Raw genomic sequence first — 21,692 nt, 5'->3', positions numbered from 1 at the left:
AGAAGAAATCCTGTACCATTAGCAGTCCTTCCTATGTCCCCCTCCCCACCAACCCTAGGCAACCACGAATCTGCTTTCTATCTCTATGGATTTGTCTATTCCAGATGTTTCATATAAATGGAATCCTACAATATATGGCCTCTGTGTCTGGCTTCTTTCACTTAGCATGATGTTTTCTTTTTGGCCACCCCTCATGGCTTGTGGGATCTTAGTTCCCCAACCAGGGATTGATCCCAGGCCCTTGGCAGTGAAAGCGCAGAGTCCTAACTATTGGACTGCCAGGGAATTCCCAGCACAATGTTTTCAAAGTTCACCCATGCTGTAGCATGAATCAGAACTTCATTCCTTTTTATGGCTGAATAATATTCCCCTGTTGGGTCTCCCAAGGCAATAGAGATAAAAGCAAAAATAAACAAATGGACCCTAATCAAACTTATGAGCTTTTGCACAGCAAAGGAAACCATAAGCAAAACAAAAAGACAACCTATGGATTGGGAGAAAATATTTGTAAATGATGCAATTGACAAGGGCTTAATTTCCAAAATATACAAATAGCTCATACAACTTGATAACAAAAAAACAAACAACCCAATCAAAAAATGGACAGAAGGCCTAAATAGACATTTCTCCAAAGAAGACATACATATGGCCAATAGGCACATGAAATGATGCTCAACATTGCTCATTATTAGTGAAATACAAATCAAAACTACAGTGAGGTAGGGGACTTTCCTGGCAGTCCAGTGGTTAAGACTCCACACTTCCAATGCAGGGGGCATAGGTTTGACCCCTGGTTGGGGAACTAAGATCCCACATGCCACATGGTGCAGGCAAAAAAAAAAACAACAACAACAACAACTACGATGAGGTATCACTTCACACTGGTCAGAATGGCTGACATTAAAAAGTCCACAAATAATAAGTGCTGGAGAGGGTGTGGAGAAAAGGGAATCCTTCTACACTCTTGGTGGAAATGTAAATTGGTACAAGCACTATGGAGAACAGTATGGCAGTTCCATACAAAACTAAAAATAGAGCTACCATATGATCCAGCAATCCCACTCCTGGGCATATATCCAGAGAAAACTGTTCATTGCAGTGCTGTTTACAATAGCCAGGACATGGAAGCAACCTAAATGTCCATTGACAGAGGAATGAATAAAGAAGATGTGGTACATATATACAATGGAATATTACTCAGCCATAAAAAAGAATGAAATAATGCCATTTGCAGCAACGTGGATGGACCTAGAGATTGTCATACGGAGTGAAGTAAGTCAGACAGAGAAGGACAAATATCGTATGATATTGCTTATACGCGGAATCTAAAAAAATGGTACAAATGAACTTATTCACAAAACACAAATAGGGTCGCAGATGTAGAAAACAATCTTATGGTTACAAGGGGGGAGTTATAAAACGGGAGATTGGGATTGATATATACACACTACTATATATAAAATAGATAACTAATAAAGGCCTACTGTATAGCACAGGGAACTCTACTCAATACTCTGTAATGACCTATATGGGAAAAGAATCTTAAAAAGAGTGGCATATGTATATGTATAACTGGTTCACTTTGCTGCACAGCAGAAAGTAACATAACATTGTAAATCAACTATACGGCAATAAAAAATTTTTAAACATAAAATAGATAAACAACAAGGTCCTACTGTATAGCACAGGGAACTATATTCAATATCTTGTAATAACCTATGATGGAAAAGGATATATATAAAACTGAATCACTTTGCTGTGCACCTGGAACTGACACAACATTGTAAATCAACTATACTTCAATAAAACAATATTTCTACTGTTGGGATACACCACATTTGGTTTATCCAGTCATCAGTTGATAGACATTTGGGTTGTTTCTGCTTTTTGGTTGCTGTGAATAATGCTGCTTTGAACCTTCGGGTACAAGTGTCTGTGTGGACATAGATTTTCCTTTCTCATGGGTACCTACTGAGGAGCAGAATGAAGAGTGTGTTTTTGCTGATTTGTTTTTCACCTGAAATAAGATCAAACTACAGAACTCTTTGACAGTTTACTCTTCTCAAACAAGAAGAGTAAAAAGAACCCCATCCTCCTAGGTTCATCAGTCAATAATACGTAACCACATGTGTTTTATCTCACTCTTTTCGGAACATTTGAGAGGCAGCGGCAGACATCCTGTCCCTTGATCCCTATAAATACTTCAGCATGGAGCTACAGAACAAAGACATTCTCTTCAAAAACCCCAGGACAGTTATCAAAATCAGGAACTGTAACACTGATACAGTAATACTGTTGTTTAATCCACAAATTCAAATCTCTCGCTTCCCTTCAGTAATGTCCTTTATAGCCATGTTTTCGCCAGTATAGGATCCAATCTTGGATCATGCATTGGACTGAGTCATGTTGCTGAAAAATCTTAGGAAGGGGGAGACTTGATTAGCTTGACCCCTTCTTTGCCTCCCTTTGGCGGACTGGGGAGCAGAGACTGGGGGGTCAGAGGGGAAGCGGGGAGACAAGGGAGAAGCCGGTGCTCACAGTCAGAAAGAGAAACTTAGGAATCAGATGGATCTCAGTTCAACTCGTGGCCCAGTTATTCAGTAACCGTGACCTTGGGCAACCGTGACCTTGAGGCTCTCTGCACCTCAGTTGTCTCATCGGGAAAATGGAACTGACCCCTAGGCTCACTGGGAGGACCAGTGACATACTGAGCACAGACCTAGTACATCGGATGGAATTAATCCCCCCACCCCCATCCTATCATCGCCATTTATCCCTGTCAATTTCCAGGACCAGAAGAGTCCCAAGTGCTTCAGATCTTCAGATGAGGTTGCTTTTCGGATCCTTACACCAAACAACCTTATAAGCAGATACTATTATCATCACTAATCTGTAAAAGTGAGGTGTCTTATAGAAGAGGTATTTTAGTCTGTTCAGGCTGCCGGAACACAATACCATAGACTGGGTGGCTTGTAAACAACAGAAATTTATTTCTTACTGTTCTAGAGGCTGGGAAGTCCAAGATCAAGGTGCTTCCTGGTTCACAGACAGCCATCTTCTTGCACGTCCTCGCGTGGCAGAAAGGGTGAGGGAGCTCTCTGGGGTCTCTTTTCTAAGGGAACTAATCTCATACATGAGAATGCCACCCTCATGACCTAATCACCTCCTAAAGGCCCCATCTACAAATACCATCACATTGGGGATTAGGTTTCAACATATAGAGTTTGAGGGCTGGGGGGGAAATAAACATTCAGTCTCCAGCAGGAGGAAACTGAAGCACAGAGAGGCAAAGTCAGGTCCCTGAGGTCACCCAGCAGATCAACAGCAGAACCAGGATTAAAAACCAGACACCGGGCTTCCCTGGTGGCGCAGTGGTTGCGAGTCCGCCTGCCGATGCAGGGGACACGGGTTCGTGTCCGGGTCCGGGAAGATCCCACGTGCCGCAGAGCGGCTGGGCCCTTGAGCCATGGCCGCTGAGCCTGCGCATCCGGAGCCTGTGCTCCGCAACGGGAGAGGCCGCAACAGTGATGTTAGTCTAGGGCAAGAGATAATGGTGGGGCCTGGACCGGGATGGAAACGTGGGGATGGAAACAAGAGGACTGACCCACAGGGAGGTAGAAGGGTGACTAACTTGGGGCTGTGGGGGTGGGGGGATCTGAGAAAGTGGGAGGAGTCCAGTTTGAACCCCTCCCTCATGAGCATTCAAGAACAAACACCTCCCACAGGAGATGGAAGAAATAAACAAAAGGCAGGGAAGCTGGAATCGGCCTTATCCTGAAGTAGGAGGGGGATTCATCAGCCTCCAATGATGGGTGGAGGTGGGGTTGGGGGCTTGGAGAGTAAGGAATGGGATAGAGCTGCCCCAAAAGAGACCTAAGGGACTCACAGAAAGAAGTGAAGGTTAAAGTCAGATAACAGGACTGTGGGGCAGATGAGGCAACTGTGGACAATGGGAATCAGACTTTCATTGGCTCATGGGAGAAGCAGAAATAAGAAGGACCACTCTTCCCTGCCTTGAGGCTGCCCTTCTCCACCCCTCCCTTTATCCGGGCGCTTTGCGGTGTGCTTTCGCAGCTCCTCCCATCAAGACATGGAGTCTCTTGGGACTCCCCTTGTGGTCCAGTGGGCAGGACTTCGCGCTCCCAATGCAGGGAGCCCAGGTCCGATCCCTGATGGGGGAACTAGATCCCAAATGCATGCCGCAACTAAAGATCCCGCATGCTGCAGCGAAGATCCTGCATGCCGCAATTAAGACCCAGCAGGGCCAAAATAAATAAATAAATATTTTTTAAAAATTAAAAAAAAGAGAGACGGAGTCTCTTTTCCCATCCCCTGAACTGAAATTTACAACTTGCTTTAGCCGGTAGAATACAGCAGGAGTGCACAAATTCCAAGGCTAAGCCTTAAGAGGCTCAGAGTATTTCTCTTCTCTCTCTTCTTCTCCACCTTTGCCATGAGAACATGCCTGGGCTAGCTTGCTGGCGGGATGTGGGGGAGAGGTAAAGAAGAACTGAGTCATCCCAGCTGACGTAATTCGAAACCAGCCAGCCTCTAGTTAACCTGCCAGAGGATGATGGCAGGTTCACGAGTGAAACCAGCCAAGGTCAGCCAAGCCTGGCCCAGATTAGCAGAACTGTCTAGACGACCCAAATACACGTGAGAGAAAAAGAAAAAGTTGTTGTGTTAAGCTACTAAATTTCAAGATGGTTTCTTACACAGCTGTAGCTAACTGATACAAAGGAGAGGCTAAGCACTAAGATGAACGTGTGGGCATCCCCAACACCCAGTATTTTAGTATTTATTGAATGACAAAAGAAATCCAAAATTATCTCTCACCTTTCCCTCAACAACTTCCTCTTGAAACTCTTATTCTGATATTCAGCTTGTAGCTTGCTGCTAATAATACAAAATATGTCCCTTCCAGGGATGCTGAATTAACATTTCAAGAGAGAATGGCAGGGACAAAGAACAACAGCTTTGAAACTTGGACCATGTTTTGGTGAGAGCTATTATTATCATTGCAATCAAGGAACAATGGTCTTGATTTCAGAGCAGTTGATGATCTTGCTGAATCTTAGGAAATAAGGTGAGAGGTACTAGTGGAAGGGAGAGAAGCACAGTTCCTCCTCAGCCACCCACGTCTCCTGCTCAAAGATGGCTTTGGCCAAATTGCCTTTGTTACACCCTTTCCTCTTTTCTGGACCCCACACAGGGAAACTTCGACTTTGGTAAGGAAGGGACAGTATCTGTGAATCTGGAGTTTTCTGTTAGGAAAATGAATATCCTGGGTGGCCTCAGACATAGGACACACTTGAATTTTTTTCTTCATGGAAGGAGCTGCACTTTGGGATCTTGGAGCCTTGTGCTCTAAAGGACCTGGCATGGCAGAGCAGGGACCCATCTGCCAGGCTGGCCCAGTGCTACTCGTGCTCAGAAAACGCATTCTGTGAAGGCTGGACGTTTCCCATCATTGAAAAAAAACCCAGCAAATGAGACAAAAGTCCCACTTTAAAGGATTTGAAGTAGAGGGAGCTGAAATGACCTGGAACACATTTCCCAAACTCCCCACCCCCCATCCTCTCCACACCCTGCAGCGTTAACTCATTCAATAAATTTTTACTGCAGTTTCTTCTGTTATTTGCTTTGTTTTGTTTAAGGAGAATATCTTTATTATTATAGTCTCAAAGGATTTCTTTTTTTTATTGAAGTATAGTTGATTTACAATGTTGTGTTAATTTCTGCTGTACAGCAAAGTGATTCAGTCATATATACATTCTTTTGCACATTCTTTTGTGATATACTCTCATGGTTTATCACAGGGTATTGACTATAGCTCCCTGTGCTCTACAGTAGGGCCTTGTTGTTTATCCATCCCCTATATAATAGTTTGCATCTGCTAATTCCAAACTCCCAATCCTTCCGTCCCCCACTCCCCCTCCCCTTTGGTGACCACAAGTCTGTTCTCTATGTTTGTGCATCTGTTTCTGTTTTGTTGATAGGTTCATTTGTGTCATATTTTAGATTCCACATATAAGTGATATCTTATGGTATTTGCCTTTCTCTGTCTGACTTCATTTGGTATGATCACTTTTAGGTCCATCCATGTTGCTGCAAATGGCATTATTTCATTCTTTTTATGGCTGAGTAGTATTCCATCGTGTATATGTATTGATACCACCTCTTCTTTATCCATTCACCTGTCGATGGACATTTAGGTTGCTTCCATGTCTTGGCTATTATAAATAGTGCTGCTATGAACATTGGGGTGCATGTATCTTGTCGATTATGGTTTTCTCCAAATATATGCCCAGGAAAGAGATTGCAGGAACATATGGCAATTCTATTTTTAGTTTTCTGAGGAACCTCCATACTGTTTTCCATAGTGGCACTGCAGCTTCTTTCTTTCTTTCTTTCTTTTTGAATTTATTTATTTTATTTATATTTTTTTGGTTGCATTGGGTCTTTGTTGCTGTGCGCGGGCTTTGTCTAGTTGCAGCGAGCAGGGGCTACTCCTCGTTGTGGTGAACAGGCTTCTCCCTATGGTGGCTTCTCTTGTTGCAGAGCACGGGCTCTAAGCACGAGGTCTTCAGTAGTTGTGGCTCGTGGGCTCTAGAGCGCAGGCCCCGCAGTTGTGGCGCACGGGCTTAGTTGCCCTGTGGTATGTGGGATCTTCCCAGACCAGGGCTCGAACCCGTGTCCTCTGCATTGGCAGGCAGATTCTTAACCACTGCGCCACCAGGGAAGCCCTGCAGCTTCATTCTGAAGCCAGAGAGTATGATATCGAAGAGTGCGGGCTCTGGAATGAGGCTTCCAGGTTCATATCCCAGCTCTGCCACCTACTGGCTCTGTGCCTTGAGCAAGTCAGTCTCCTCTCTGTGCCTCAGTTTCCTCACCTGTACAATGGGCATAGCAGCAACCCTCCTTGCTCAATGAGGGAGTGGATGTGAAGTGCTAGAACACTACCTGGTGCTTTTATATTATTGTTACTGGAAGGTCCTCTTAGGTACTGGAGACACAGTGACCAAGACCTGCATGGCCCCCATCCTCATGGAATGAGCAAAAGAGATGCGTACTTAGTCATTAGTTACACAGTGAGGGATTGATTTCATTGCAATTAAACCGAGAGTCATCATCTTTGTCCATCTCCATTCTGACTACTTGACTTCAGGCTGCTATCATCTTGGACGTGGTCAACTGCTGGGAAACGTTGTTCCAGGCGAAAGGCAGAATGACATGCCAACATCCCTGGGGAAAGGTTGGTGGGGTGCAGGATGCTCACACGGTCTCAAAGCATCACGTCTCAGATTGCTGTTCGCCAAGGAGAAGAGATTCCTTTACTACGGAGGGAGCTAACGGTCACCACCTAAACACATTTAGACAAGACAGTAGCAGCTAAGTCTGTCCGCAGTACTGTGACCCTTCTTCCCGCCAAGAGGTGGAGGGTCCCCATCTGCCTTTTAGAAAGGATTGCAGCAGCTGGCATGGGGCCAGATTGTACAGGAAGCGGGGAGGAGGAGGAGAGTTAGAAGGAGGAGAAGTAGAAGCAGCAGCAGAAGAGGAAATGGGGAAGGAAGGAAAGAAGGGAAAGAAGAAAGGAAATAACCTCAGTCCTTGAGAAACAGGATGGAACCCAAGGGTTGCGGGACTGGTAACCAACGGGAAAATGAGGGGGCTTGGGCTCTCGGGCTAGGCAATGAGGGGGTTCCCTACTGTGGGGTTCAGTTTGTACAGAGAAGCACGGGACATGGCCATCAGCTGGATGGCAGGGGTGGGTGGGTGGGAGGCCTGGAAGGAAACAGTCCTATTGTGATGGAGTGAAAGCAAGCACCCCAGAGACACAGAGAGAGTGCCCTGTGCCCCCTTGAGGTCTGTGATTTCTGTGATTCAGGTAAAACATGCCAGGCTGGCTGGGTGGTTTCCTTTCGCTGTGTTCAGCTGGCTTGGGGGGCAGATGGCAGAGTTTGGCAACGTGCCTACTGCAGATTGTGAGGGGCATGGGCTTTGAGGATGCTTGAAGGAAGTGACTCAAGGGATGAATGTGAGGAAAGGAAAGCAGGGTGGAGAGCAGAAACCGGTGGCCAGGGCGGACCCCTCATTCCTTCTGGAGAGCATCTTTTTCCTTCGCTTCACCAGGGCTTAATTTTTCATGGTTTTCCTTCCACTTCTCTGGTTCTTCTTTTTCAGTGTCCTCACTGATTGACTTCTCCTCAAATGCCTGCACTTTTCCAAGTGCAAATCCGGGCACCCCACCCTCATCCCCGCCCCGACCCCTTGACTCTCCTTTTCTGCCTAGGCTTCCTAAGCATTCTCACGCCTTCCAAAGTTTCGGTGACCAGATAACCTTCCTGATCCCAGTATCAGAAGCACTGTCATGACCTGTTGAAAAAAGCAGGTGGTCTGCATGCAGGTCAGGCAGTGGTGGGAGGCGGAGAGGACCCCAGGGGCAGCTTTATCCACCAACATGCCAGGGAGAGCATGGTGAGGATTTGACTTCTGAGACAGGCAGGTTTTCCTGCAGCCACAGCAGTGATTCCCAAACCAGGATGCACGCTGGGACCACCTGGGGAAGCTTTCAAACCAAACAATGCCCTTGTCATGGGCTTGTCAATTCATTCACAATCTCCAGGCATGAGATGTGCATTTCCCATCACACCATTCCGTTTAGGGCTGGTTGTGTAAAATCTGGTCACTCCAAGGGGAGAAACCATTGGAAGATGCTGTTTGCCACCCCTAACAAATTTTTTTTTTTGCAATTATGTATGATCAACCTTAGGACAGCTCTAATTGTCACGTGGAATATTATTCATCTTAATATTATTAAGGTGAGATATCTGGACGATGATTGGGAAATCTGAACATGGATTAACATTAGATAAAAGTCACTGAATGAGGGGCTTCCCTGGTGGCGCAGTAGTTGAGAGTCCACCTGCCGATGCAGGGGACACGGGTTCGTGCCCCGGTCCGGGAAGATCCCACATGCCGCGGAGCAGCTGGGCCCGTGAGCCATGGCTGTTGAGCCTGCGCATCCGGAGCCTGTGCTCCGCAACGGGAGAGGCCACAACAGTGAGAGGCCCGCGTACCGAAAACAAATAAAAATAAAAAATCACTGAATGAATCTTAATGTTGTGTGGATTTCTCCTCTGGCCAAGCCTAACCCAGACCATATATGGAAGGGAATTCTGAGAAATGTGGTTCCAGCTTAGCTAAGTTGTCACAGTATGAAGTCCCTCAGGCCCAGAGGGACATTTTTGTAAATGCCCATCAGACTGTGTCTCTCTTCGCATATAGCTCTTCAGTGGATTCTGTTGATTTCACATGCTATCCAAACTCCTTCCCAGGGCCCACCAGGCTCTGGTTGGCCCTCAGCCACTTCTTTAACCACATCAGTATCCTCAACTTGCTTGCCATAGCCACACGGGTCCTCTTTGAGCTCCTCAGACCTCTACATGGTATAATGACCTTTGTACTTGAAGTTCCCTTTGCCTGGAATTCTTGCTCCAGACCTCTGCTTGACAGCCTGATTCTTAACCTTCAGGTCTCCATTCAAATGCCACCTCCCCTGAAAAGTCTTCGTGGATCATGCGTCTAAGGCAGTTCTTTTCAAAATTCAAGGTACACATGAATCCCATGGGAATGTTGCTAAAATGCAACAATTCCTGCCTTAGGAGGTCTGGGATAGGGCCTGAGCTTCTGCATTTCTAACAAGCTGTTGATGCTGCTGGTCTGGGTACCGTGCTTTGAACAGCCAGGTTCTAAAGCACCCAGACCTTCTCTATCACACTGTCGTGTTCATTTCTTTCATAGCTCTCATCTCATTTTGGAGTTAACTTGTTATCTCTTTCCTTGTTTATTGCTTGTCTTCTGCACAAGAACATAAATTCCATGAGACCAGGGAGATTTTCTGATTGTTTACTGCGGTATTCTGGCACAGAGCAGGTGTTCAATATTTGTTAAATGTTTGACTGCAGGAGACTCAAAGATAAAAAGAGATGGTGTCCATCTAGAAGACACTGAAGGGCAAATGCACTTATAAGATGATGGAGGTGTGGCAGAGTACAGCAAAGACTTGCCTAGTGTTATTTTTAATGATGGCCAATCCTAACCTTGATAATTGTTCTTTATTATTTTATGTGTCTCTTTTTACTTCTCCAACCTTATCGGACAACAATTGTGAAGTTGGAAAGGGTGTGTCTTAGTCCATTCAGGCTGCTATAGCAAATATGCTACAAACTGGTGGCTTATAAACAATAAACATGTATTTCTCATAGTTCTAGAGGCTGGAAAGTCCAAGATCATGGTGCCGGCAGATTCAATGTCTGGTGATATTGCTTCCTCATAGACAGCTGGGTTTTTTTTTTTTTGCTATAACATCGCATGGCGGAAGGGGTGAGGGAGCTCTCTAGGGTCTCTTTTAAAAGGGTACTAATCCCATTCATGAGGGCTCCACCCCCATGATCTAATCGTGTCCAAACATGGATGAGCCTAGAGATTATCATACTAAGTGAAGTAAGCCAGACAGAGAAAGACAAATATACGATACTGCTTATATGTGGAGTCAATAAAAAGATACAAATGAACTTACATACAAAACAGAAAGAGACCCACAGACATAGAAAACAAACTTATGGTTACCAAAGGGGAAAGGAGAGGGATAAATCAGGAGTTTGGGATTAACATGTACACACTACTATATATAAAATAGATAATGAACAAGGACCTACTGTATAGCACAGGGAGCTATACTCAATATTTTGTAATAACCTACGAGGGAAAAGAATCTGAAGAAGATTATATATATATATCTATATATATATCTATATATATATCTGAATCATTTTGTTGTACACCTGAAACTAACACAACATTGTAAATCAACTATACTTCAATAAAAAAATTTTAATAAAAAATAAATTAAAAGGGCACTAATCCCATTCATGAGGGCTCTACCCCCATGATCTAATCATATCTCAAAGGCCCACCTCCTAATACCATCACATTGGGAGTTAGGTTTCAGCATATGAATTTAGGGGGGGACAAAAACATTAAGACCTAACAAGGTGGGACAATTTCTTGGGTCTTTGTCTATAATCTCCTTTGGTGCTTAGCTTACTGGAGATATAGTAGAGACTTAGGAAATACTTGGTTGAATCATTTATTCAGTAAAATGGCTGAATGTCAAACTTAAAAATAATTTAATAGCATGGCGGTTGTTGTTTACTGTCAAGGCAAACACCACCCAATTCTCCTTTAGTGCAATATGGCTGGCAGCTCCCCTCCCCTGCTCCCATCTGTTCAATTCATGTGAATACCCAGATACTCCCATACACAAACCTGGGGGAGAGGAAAAAGCACAGGTCCAGGAGTCAAGATAGCTGCATCGGGCCCTGTTTCTGCCACTGACTTGCTGTGTAACTTTAGGCAAGTCCCTTGCCCTCTCTGGGCCTCAGTCTCCTGATCTGCGTATATTGAAAGGGTTGAACCAGATGACATCTCTGGTCCTTTCCAGTTCTACAACCTATTTCGCTTTCCTAAATTGAGGTGAGTTTTCTCTGGGGGTTTGGGGGGAATTCTGAGGCTCCACCGGAGATAATGGGACATGTCTTCAGGGTGGGAGGCCCTGACTCAAGGAGCTGACCCCCCTCAGAGTCACACTGCCCCCACCCATGGGAACCAGCATTACCAGAAGAGTGCCCTGCCCTGTGGCCACCAAGTGGCACACTCACTAAGCACCAGAAGGAAGAAGGCTGCTCCAGGAGGCATCCAGGATTCAGGCACAAACACACCTCACTCCCCATCTCCTGTAGCAACTTCCACACAGCCATACTGGCCCAGCCTTCAAGGTGAGGCCTCAGTACCTTTGCTCCTGCCTTCTTCCCTGCCAGGACTGCCACCCTCCCTCCTGGCTCTTTAATCATTCACATATGTTCAGCATATGTTAGGATTCAGTGAGGGCTTTCTTCCAAGTATTCCCATTTTCTCTTTGTGACCTCCAACACAGTGGGTCGCTGTCCTCAATCTGTGGGGCAGAAACTGAGGTTCGACTGAGGCCATATAGCTTGTGGGTTAGGCTGGGTTCAAATCCAGGTCTTTGGATCCTGACTCCTCCATTGATTCGATGAGTGTCTCTGTGCCTCAGTTTACTCATCTGGAAAACGGGGATAAGAATACTATCTGCCTCATAGGGTGCTTGTAAGGATTCAAGTGAGTTAATATACGTAAAGGGCTGCAAACAGTGCCTGGCACATGGCAGGGATGCTGCTGCTTCTGATAAATATTTGATTCAGAGCTCATGCTCCTTCCACCATGGCGTGTGGTCTCTGGCAAGAGGTTAGCATCCCCAGCTTCTAAGCCTGAGCTCACGTCCTACCTCGAAACTCACCCATCAGAGCATCTCCCATGCACCAGGCCCTGCGTTTGGTACCTTCACACACATGTTGCATGAATTCCTTTCATTGTAGAATTAAAATTGTAAAACATCATCTGCAGAAAATGTAATTTTATAATTTAAAATTTAATTTTAATTCACTGTTTACTTTTATTTACTACATTTTAATCAAAATTTAGTAAAAAAGTATAATCTAATCACTAACATTTAAGTTTAATGTGACTACCGAATTTTAGTTTAACTTTCATCAATAATTTAATTTTTTTTCTTTTTTGCCTGCGTTGAGTCTTCGTCGCTGCACGCGGACTTTTCTCTAGCGGTAGCGAGCAGGGGCTACTCTTGGTTGCGGCGCGCAGGCTTCTCATTGCGGCGGCTTCTCTTGTTGCAGAGCACAGTCTCTAGGTGTGTGGGCTTCAGTAGTTGTGGCACGTGGGCTCAGTAGTTGTGGCTCGCGGGCTCTAGAGCTCAGGCTCAGTAGTTGTGGCACACGGGCTTAGTTGCTCCGCGGCATGTGGCATCCTCCCAGACCAGGGCTCAAACCCGTGTCCCCTGCATTGTATTTCAGTCTTTAAGATTCCACTAGTTTTTCCACTAATGTCCTTTTTCTGTTCCAGAATCATCCAATCCAAGTTGGTTTTTTTGTTTGTTTTTATTACAAACCTTGCTGCTTATGACTATTCTTGTGCACATCTCCTAGTGCATATGAGCAAGTTTCTCTACCGTCAATCCCTGGATTGCTGGGGCATGGGACACATCACATCTTTTATTTTATTCAATATCTTCAATTTGTACTCCACTGTGATTGTACCAAGTTTACCCATGACCAGTACTGTGAGTTCCCCTTGCTCTGCGTGATAGAAAAAATGTAAAAATTTGCCAAACTGGTGGGTGTGACCTAATATCTGTGGTTTTAATTTGCATTAAAATCTTGCTACAATTAGGCCCTTTTTCCTATGTTTCCGCTTGTATGAAGTGCCTCTTCATATCTTTTATTTGTTCATGGGGCTGTCGCATTAACTTGTAGTCTTCTAAAATAATTTCTGAATGCTACTTTGTGTTATGTGTTGCAAGGATCTTGTCTCTGTCCATAAAGTGATCAATGTTTGTCAAAGGACAGGAAAATGTCAGTTTCCTTCAGGAGCTTAAGTCCTGTTCTTTAAACTCTCATCTACCCATTGGCCAGGGTCCTCATTTCTTCCACCAAGAGATCACACTGCTGAAACTCAGTATTTTTTAGTGTTTGCTATATAAATGAAGAATCCCTCCTAAAACGAAGGCAGGTTTTTAATCCCTGTCTTTGCATAACCTACAAGGCCCTACATAATATGCCCCTAGTTTACGCTTTCCTTTGCTCACATCGTTCTAACCACACTGGTCACTGCTGTTCAAATGGATCCCACCTCTTCCTGCCTCAGGGCCTTTGCACTTGCTCCTTCCCCAGATATTTTTATAGCTCCCTTCCTCATGGCTTTCCAGTCTCTGCTCAGTGTAACTTTGCCAGAGAGGCTTTTATTGACCTATATAAAATAGAATCCTCGGACAGTCTCTACCTTCTTTCCTTACATTTTTCAAAAAGGATAAGCACATTGCATTCTAAATGTATTTGCCTGTCCCCCACTAAAGGTATGCTTGCTCTTCAGTACCAAAGCCGTTAGCCGCATTGGGCTATGGAGCCTTTGAAATGTGGCTGGTCTGAACTGACATGTCCTGTAAATGTAAAATATACACCAGATTGTAAAGTCTCCCCCAAAGTAAATTATCTCATCAAAAATTTTTGTATTGATTACCTGTTGAAATAACATTTAGGGTTAAATTGTATTATTAAAGTTAATTTCACTTTTTTTTAACCTTTAAAAAATATGCCTACCAGGAAATGTAAAACTTTGTGACTGGCACTTGGGGCTTGTATTCTATTTCTACCAGACAGCGTTGCTCTAGAACATAAACCAGAGCAGGGATGTTTGACTCGTATACTGCGGTATTTCAGAACAAAACGGAAACTCCATAAACAATATTTGTTGAATGAAGGAATCCAAAAGTGGAATGCCAGTCCTTTTCCTCTCCTCTCTGCTCTACCTACCCCAGGGATCAATTTTTTAAAACATCAAAACTTTATTGGGATAGAAGTTCCATGGAAGTCACCCATTTGAAGTGTAAAATACAAGGATTTTTAGTAAAGTCACCACGTTGTGCGGCCATTGCTACAACCCACTTTCAGAATATGTCCATCACCCCAATCAGATCCCCTCGAGTTTGTTTACTAGTCGATACCCATTCCCGCCCCCAGGCAACCACAAATCTGCTGTCTCCATGTTTTCAGTGCGCAATTTCTAAGGAATGAATTCCCCTTCTAAGTCGTTCCACGGTTCAGACTTCTTGGCCGATCAGCACGCCCCCACCTTCCACCCCGGGCCATTGCTCTTCCCGGTTTCCTTCTGTCCGGCAGCACAGCTCAGGACATAGCCGGACCCACAGGTGGTTCAGGGAGGGTTTGCTTAAAGAAAGGCGGAGCAGATGGCGTCCCGCTTTGTGCTTCTGCAGCCCCACATCTTCCCAACCCACTGCCAGGAAGGCCTCGGTGGCCCCTCGGGAGCACGGGGGACTGCCTCGCTAGGCCCCACGACAATGCGAGGGCGGCCCCTACTCTCAACCCCCTCCCCTGCATCGCGGGAGGCTGCAGCTCAGAGCGGCCCGCGGGGAGCCGCAGCTCCCCATGCTGCGTCCGAACGACGCTCTCAAGGAACAATGGCCCGAGCTGCCCGACTCTCCGCCTCGGTGTGTGGGTCGTGGGGGGCCGGCCCCTCCCCCCGCAGCTCCTTTCCCGCTGCCCCTTCACACTCTCCCGCCTTCAACCGCCCTCCTTCCAAAATGGCGACCAACCGCCTCCTTTCCCGCCCGCCACTGGTCACCTGACCACGCCAAGACCCGCCCCCCGCGGGGCCCCGCCCCTCGGCGGCGGCCTAATAGCCTCAGAGCATGCGCGGCCGGGCGCCACGCGCCGGAAGCTCGGGCGCTGCGAGGCGGCCAGAGGCCACGCACGCGCGCCTGCGCTGCGGGTGAGCGGGCAGCCCCAGGAGCGGGCCCGGCTGCGCGTGCGCGCCCGGCCGGCCGCCCGGCGGGCGGCGAAAGGGAGGCGGCGGCTGCCGGCAGGCCCGTAAGGCACGAGGCCCGGCGCGCGAGACCCCAGGGTCAGGTAAAACCCGGTTGCTGCTGCCCCTGCCCCCCTCCCCTTCCTCCCTACCCCGTCCTTTCCCGCCCCTTCCTCATTCTTCAACCCCTCCCCCCTTTTAAAATCGAATTCGTTTCTATTTCTTCTTCAGGGGGGCCCAATCTCCCTTTCGAGGGGCGCAGCAGGCGCGGCGGGGGCCCCTCGCACCGCGTCACGCACCTTCTGCATCCCCGCAGCCCCTTCCCCCTTGGAGAAGACTCTCCTTAGAGGCCCGGGCCGACTTTTCTTTCCTATCCCGCCCCGCCCCCGAGGCCCCAACTGCCCCCTCACAGCTCCCCAGCTCGCGCCGCGGGCCCTACCCGACCTCCGCACTTTCTGCATGTCGGCCTTGCATTCGCCCTCTGCTTTCTAGGCCCCTGGTGCTAAAATCTCCTTTCCTTCTGAAGAGACCCCCTCCCTTTAGGGGACCCAGATTTGTTTCCTTTTAGGATCTTGCAGCAAAACCAAAAAGCCCTCCCAGACTCCTTGATTACGCCCCTCCCGCTCCTTTTAGGAGCTTCCTCTAGCAAAGAAATTATTTTTTCTTTCCCAGATTTCTCCTGCATTGAGGATCACTTTCCAGCAAAAATTCTTTCTTCCCACCAAGAGTCCCCCTGTTTGGAAGATCGTTCCACTGATAACCAACCAGCTCAGTCCTTCCATTTTCTCTCTCGTCTAATATTTATTTTTCCAGCCGCCTTCCCCAACTCTCCATCGAAAACCCCTTTTCCTCACCAGTTCCACCCCTATTAGGCTCCTCCCAGCAAAGCTCTCCAGGTTCCTTCCCAAGGGAGGAAAAATACGGAAAGAAAGAAGATAACTCCTCTAACAACAAAATCCCTTTTCCTACCTAGATCTCCCCAGTTCAGTATTGCTTTCTTCTTTCTTCCCAAAATTGCCAATCTCCCCCAGTTTTACACCTGTGCCCTTGCTTTGGCGACCCAAGTTCTGATTGCCCCTGCCTTTCCACCACCTGCTTTCAGGGCAAAAGAAGTTGGATGAGTGTCCCGAATTGATTACCCAGCATTCCAGGAGGAAATATCTAATGGTCTGTCACCTGAACCCCCTTCGCTGTGCGACCTAAACTGGGCCCTCCTGTTCCCTCGAGGTTCTTTCATTCACTCGCACTTCTCCTGGTGAGTTTCCTCCCTTTGCATTTGTCTGAGGACATCCACTTTGTCAGATGGATTCCTTTCTTTCGCAGAAGGGTTTCTCATCAATGCAAGGGTCTCTGTACCAATGGTGAAACCATTAGAAGTTGCTGCTTTGGGAGGTCAGATGAGGGAAAGGGTTATTTATCGTACACGTTGACTGCTCTGTAGGAATGCAGACATTTATTAGATTGGTGTATGTTTTATCATTTATTGCAAAGAAACCCTTTTTTTCCCTCTAGCTCAGCAACTTAGATACCTGCAGGGGATGGGCAGGTAAAGGCCCAGACTGGCAAACCTAAGATTGTGTTCCCCATCTAAGCGATGCCAGCCAGTGGAAATGGCCAAGTGGAAATGTCGGGGCAGTGTTGCCAGAACTTTTACTTTCTTTTTTTTTTTTTTCCAGAAGAAACCAGAACACTATCTTTATGTGAAGCTTTTTGATCTTTAAATGTTGACAACCAATTTAATAAGTATTTAAAGACCTTTATTTAAATATTTAATATATTTATTAAAATTATTAAATTTTAAATTATTAAAGTATTTAAATATAAGTATTTAAAGACCTTATTAAAGACCACACCAAGGTGTGGGAGCTTGCAAAACACGTTACTGGCCACCAGTTTGGAATTTTGGGTTTAGGTTAGACACATATACACACCTATTTGGGCCCATGCGTCTGTGCTGGACTTTTTCTCTTCAGAGCAGCAGTTCTCAGACTTTTTTATCTTAGGACCCCTTTACACTTAAAAATTATTGAAGACCTCAGGGTATTTTTGTGCATGTGAACTGTATCTGCTGATATTTGCTGTATTAAAAGTTTAAACATAAATTTTTAAAAATTAATTCATTTAAAAATAGCAATAGTAAACCCATTATATATTAACATAATTGACATTTTAATTAAAAAACTATATTTCAGAAGATAAAAAATTTAGCAAGAATAGTGGCATGGTTTTGGGGGGTGCTGCGTTCGGTCTTTGTTGCTGTTCTCAAAACGAAAGCACAAAATTACAAAATTCTTGTAAAGAGTAGTTGGACGCTTGGGAATGTCTCCAGGGGACCAGAAACCCTGCCCTACAGGGACTAGCGGGGAGCTCTGTGCATAGAAGGTGCTAAAACTTGTTGAATTGAATTTATCTGTTGACAGAACAAGAGCAAGTTCAGTACTGGTTGAGCGGGGGGTGGGGGGGTTGCTTTACTATCTGGAAAAGGATGTAAATGTCAAAGCCCAGCCTTTGGACTTCTGGCGTGCCTGCCTGAGGTTGTAAGCGGACCAGTTTGTTCTATGGACTGTAGGAGTATGTTGGAAGGAAGGCGATTTCGGCATTGGGGAAATCCCGAGACATAATCCTGTGTTCCACCCCGCCCCCACTGGCACCTTTTGTGTTTTCTAGTATAATTGGTGCAGTGCAGTCTACAGATTAATTTATAGGGAATCAGTATTGTGCAGTGGGTAAGAACACAAACTCTAAAGTCAAGATATCTGGGTTTGGGCTTCCCTGGTGGCGCAGTGGTTGAGCGTCCGCCTGCCGATGCAGGGGACACGGGTTCGTGCCCCTGTCCGGGAAGATCCCACATGCCGTGGAGTGTCTGGGCCCGTGAGCCGTGGCCGCTGAGCCTGTGCGTCCCGAGCCTGTGCTCCGCAACGGGAGAGGCCACAACAGTGAGAGGCCCGCGTACCGCCAAAAAATATATATACAAAAAAAAATAATAATCTGGGTTTAAGATCTGGTTCAACTACCTGTTAGTTGTGTGACTGTGGACAAATGATTTACCCTCTCAGAGTCCCTTTTCTTCTCTGCAAAGTGGGAGTAATGATAGAACCGACCTCGGGGTCGTTGTGAGGGGTGAGTGAATTAAGGCCCGAAGAGCACTTGGTGTGCTACCTGACAAGGAGAAAACGCTTACAGTTTTACTTTATAAGATGTTGCTTTATGTTCCTTTTAAGTAATGCTTTATGTTTTTTATTATGTGCTTGTTTTTATAGTCGGGAGGTGAAGGAGATGGGTTCTTTTCCCCTTGGAGTGCTGGGAACACTTTAGAGCAGCACTGTAGAAGAAACTTTGGAATTGGCAGAGAGAAATTCACTTTGCCTTAAAATATAAACTTCTGTCATCCACATTCCCTTGTCTGCAATTTAGAATTCCCAGAAGCTCTGAAAATGCTGAGGTGGCTCAGACCTCTTTGTGGCCACACCTGAACTCACATATTGCTCGTTCCTGTCTTTATTTATTCTGTTTACTCTGAGCTGTCAGGGTTTCAATGCAGAAAGAATGATTTGGTCACCAGGTGCTGCCCTGGACCCACTGGCGGTTACTTACAGTGTGGCGTATGCATTGATTTACCTTTCTGAATCCCTCAGATTGTGAATTCTGAAACTCACTTGGGTCCCGGAGTTCTGGTACAGGATTTCAGACCTGCACTGAACTTTAATTTGAGCCCCCTCAGTAGGCTACTTAACACAGACACACAGGTGGACACATAATGTGACACTCAGACGTTACACTTGCAGCTAGTCTATTCCATTGCAACATGAAAGGTTTAAAAACAGTCGAAACCTATGGCCTAGGAAACTAGCCCAAACTCCAGTTATTCTAGGATCCACTCGATTTATCAGTGAGTCGTCAAGCGTTTATTAAATGTCTCGCTATGGACAGAATTACGCGTGATAGCCCAGAATGGAAACAACCCGAATACTCATCAGCAGATGAATGGATGAAGAAAATGTGTTCTATCCACACAGTGGAATAGTGTTCATCCATAAAAGGGAATAAAGTGATGATATGTGCCCCAAGGGGGGGATCAAACTCGAAAATGCTATGCTTAGTGAAAGCAGCCAGACAGAAAAGGCTGCATATTGTTTGATGCCATTTATGTGAAATGGATGGCCCTCTCCATACTTTGCATACGTCATAACTTTTTGTTGAAAAACTGGACGTTTTGAATATTATAATATGGTACCTCTGGGAATCAGATTCTCCCCCGCACCTCCACCCCAGGCTTTGCTGTTGTCCAGTGTGGGTTCTAATTGTTTGTTCGTTTAGTGACTTCTCTAGGCTATTTTTAGAAAGACTGTATTTTTTGTCACGCGTGGTCAGTGAAGTCTCTCTTCTGAGATTTGACAGAGATTTCCTTAAGTGTCCAAAGAGACATTTGACAGAGATTCCCTTAAATGTTCAAAGCAAAACAAACAAACCCCACATCAGACAACTCACAGTCTCTGCAGTTGACTTCTGGGTGAGTGTTGGGACAGGCCTTCAACATTCAGCAGGCAGCTTACAGCTTACATCAGGTCTTCATTGCTGTGCGCAGGCTTTCTCTAGTTGCGGCGAGCGGGGGCTACTCTTCATTGCGGTGCACGGGCTTCTCATTGCGGTGGCTTCTCTTGTTGCGGAGCGTGGGCTCCAGGCACGCGGGCTTCAGTAGTTGTGGCACGTGGGCTCAGTAGTTGTGGCGCACGGGCTTAGTTGCCCCGCGACATGTGAGATCTTCCCGGACCAGGGATCGAACCCGTGTCCCCTGCAGCGGCAGGAGGACTCCTAACCACTGCGCCACCAGGGAAGTCCAATAGCTCTTTGCTTTTTATTGCTGGATAATATCCCATTATATGATGTACCGCAGTTCGTTTATCCATTCTTCTGTTGAGAGACATCTTGGTTGCTTCCAGTTTTTGGCAGTTATGAATAAAGCTGCTATAAACATTTGTATGGACATAAGTTTTCAGCTTATTGGGGTGGATACCTAGAAGTGCGATGGCTGGATGGTATGGTAAGGCCCTGTTTATGTTTAGCTTTGTAAGAAACTGCCAGTGTGGAGCCCTTTCAGAGCCCTTGTTCCCCAAAGCATCTCACTCTCCAGCTTTTCTCCCTGGCTTTCAGTGCTGTCTGTTGTCGGCCTCAGTTAATATCCTTTGCCCCAGGCTGCAGTGACTGGTTGACTGCCTTGAATGTTTTTGACAAATGCCTTCTCCATGGCCACTCTCTGCTCTGAGCAAATTCTGAGTTAGACACAACTCAGAAGGCAACTCCCAAAGGCAACACCTTTTCATTAGACCTTCAGAAGCTATTTGACAGGTCAGGACAGACAGCCTCAGTTCTTTGAGAACAAGGTTCTGTCTGCTCCCTCCCACACCAGGAACCCACAAGAGAAGGGGGGTGCTGTCTTCAGAATCACTGCTGAGTTGGAGAGTGGGGGAGCGGGAGTGGTTCATTCACCTTTCTCTTGATAAGTGTTTGCTTGGTTGCTGTAAACCTTACTATTTTCCACAGTTCAGACAAGGTAGATTGTTTTCACTGTTTCTATGCTGGCATGGGTGGGAAGTTTTTAAATTAGTAATTCAAGCTTTTTACCCTTATAGGTCTTTTCAGATAGTCTGTTTCCTCGAGTCAGTTTTGGTAATTTATATCTTTCTAGAAATCTGTCCGTTTTTCTCTGAGTTGCCTAATTTGTTGGCATGCAGTTGTTTATAGTATTCCTTTACAATCCTTTTAATTTTGTAAGATCATGAGTGATGTCCCTTCTTTAATTTCTGATTTTAATATTTTGACTCTTTTCTCTCTTTTTCTTTTTAGGATCAATTCTACTAGTTTACATGTTACATAGTTTATTCCTTTTGTCTGGCGGTTACGGTTAGATTCTTTGAGTGTGAATACTTAAAGTATGAAGTTAATCTTCATCTTTCTTTTTGTTTTTACTAAATGATTCAAAACCTGTGGTAGTGTTTGAGCCAAAGTCTACAAGGTACAGTCTTATGCCTTGTCTGGAAAAGTCTGTGTAGACTCTTGAATACTGGTTTTCCTGTGCATTGAGTTCTGCGCTGACTCCTGCCTTTCCTCAGTCTGCAGGTGGTGGTAGTCCTTGTCTTCTAGCCTCGTTTCTGTCGAGAAGTTGTAAATGATCTGCCTGGTCTTCCTGGTAGTCTTTAGGGTTTTCTCTTGGTCTTTAG

General features: G+C 45.7%; 1 protein-coding gene across 1 annotated transcript in view; it reads left to right on the top strand.

The window, feature by feature from the left end:
* LOC308605471 (zinc finger protein 541-like) overlaps positions 1-21,692 on the top strand; it is a gene marked incomplete at its 3' end in the record, with an annotated part of 31,773 nt that overhangs the window by 7,709 nt on the left and 2,372 nt on the right. The window lies entirely within an intron of this gene.

Source organism: Mesoplodon bidens (genome assembly GCF_964165515.1).
Source record: "Mesoplodon bidens genome assembly, chromosome: 18".
Classification (NCBI taxonomy): domain Eukaryota; kingdom Metazoa; phylum Chordata; class Mammalia; order Artiodactyla; family Ziphiidae; genus Mesoplodon; species Mesoplodon bidens.
This window is presented reverse-complemented; position numbering and strand designations above follow the sequence as displayed.